This window comes from Schistocerca nitens, chromosome 8 (assembly GCF_023898315.1).
Source record: "Schistocerca nitens isolate TAMUIC-IGC-003100 chromosome 8, iqSchNite1.1, whole genome shotgun sequence".
Taxonomy (NCBI): Eukaryota; Metazoa; Arthropoda; class Insecta; order Orthoptera; family Acrididae; genus Schistocerca; species Schistocerca nitens.
In genome coordinates, this window is record NC_064621.1 from 119,549,654 (window position 1) to 119,551,336 (window position 1,683).

Genomic DNA, 1,683 nt, shown 5'->3' on the forward strand with positions numbered 1-1,683 from the left:
AAACCATCACCAACACATACTCCAAAATTAAATTTATGGGAGAACTCTCAGACCTATTTGAGATAAAAACTGGAGTACGAGAAGGTGATGGACTCTCTCCATTGTTATTTAACTGTGCCCTAGAAAAAATAGTAAGAGAATGGAACAAGAAAATCAATAGTGGAATCCAACTAGGAACAAAAAACAAAGGCATCAAGGTTAATTGCCTAGCATTTGCAGATGATATGGCCCTACTAGCTGAAACATGGGAAGAAGCCAAAGAACAGATCCTCGAATTACAGAAAAAAATAGGCCTTAAAATTTCTTTTGAAAAAAACAAAATAATCACAAATATAAAAAAGCCAATGAAATATCTTAAAGTAAGAGACCAAAAGATCGAAATTGTTAAAGAATTCAAATATCTTGGTGAATGGATTAGCTGGAACGCCCTTGAGAAAAAAGCAATAGAATTAAGAAGAAACAAAGTTGAACTAGCCTTTCAGCTTACTAAAAATACTTATAATAAAAAGTCCCTCTCATGGAATTCAAAAATAAAACATTACAACACTGTCATTAAACCAGAAGCACTATATGCAGCTGAGACATTATCTATCACTAACCATGGCCCAATTGAAAGGCTAGAGATCAAAGAAAGAAAAATATTGAGAAAAATTTTAGGCCCCAAATTTCATAACGGCAAACCAATTCATACCAAAAATGAAACACTCTACAAAACCACAGAAAAACTTTCGGATACAATGAGGAAAAGAAGCATTGAGTTTTATGGGCACGTTCTCAGAATGAACCCAAATAGACTTACAAAAAGAATGTTTGACTACTTCAGGAATAAAAAATCCAAACCAAATTGGTTTATCCAAACAGAGAAAGACTTAAGAGAACTACACATCACAGAAAAAATGCTCACAGACAGGACCGCAAAAATGATAAGCAAAGACAGAAAAGAGGGATTACAGCTCCAAAATAGGAAGAAAAGAACGATTGTCATCTCTGATGAGGAAAGAAAAGCAAGATCAGAAAGAATGAAGCAGTACTGGGCGAAAAGAAAGGCACAGAACACACAGAAGTGATTGATTCAACGTACCCCAAAGTTGGGTGAAACGAAGAAGAAGAAGAAGAAGAAGAAGAAGAAGAAGAAGAAAGAGCTGGTCCACCTCCGCTCCTTACACAAGCAGTAACATGGATTGGTATTGAATCTTCCTAGCAGATTAAAACTGTGTGCGCATCGAGACTCGAATTCGGGACCTTTGCAAGGTTCACAGGAGAGCTTATGTAAAGTCTGGAAGGTAGGAGACGAGATACTGGCAGAAGTACAGCTGTGAGGACGGGGCGTGCATCGTGCTTGGGTAGCTCAGTTGGTAGAGCACTTGCCCGCGGAAGGCAAAGGTCCCGAGTTCGAGTCTCGGTCCGGCACACAGTTTTAATCTGCCAGGATGTTTCATGTCAGCGCACACTCCACTTCAGAGTGAAAATCTCATTCTGGAAACATCCCCCAGGCTGTGGCTAAACCATTTGTCCGCAATATCCCTTCTTTCAGGAGTGCTAGTTCTGGAAGGTTCGCAGGAGAGCTTCTGGAAAGTTTGGAAGGTACGAGACGAGGTACTGGCAGAAGTAAAGCTGTGATGACTGGGCGTGAGTCGTGCTTGGGTAGCTCAGTTGGTAGAGCACTTGCCCACAGAAGGCAAA

At 40.0% G+C, this 1,683-nt stretch overlaps 1 non-coding gene across 1 annotated transcript; it reads left to right on the top strand.

Annotated features, from left to right (window-relative positions):
* Nucleotides 1-1,336: 1,336 nt before the first annotated feature.
* On the top strand, nucleotides 1,337-1,411 carry Trnap-cgg (transfer RNA proline (anticodon CGG)). The gene has a single exon. It is a non-coding gene; the product is annotated as a tRNA-Pro (tRNA).
* Nucleotides 1,412-1,683: the final 272 nt, after the last annotated feature.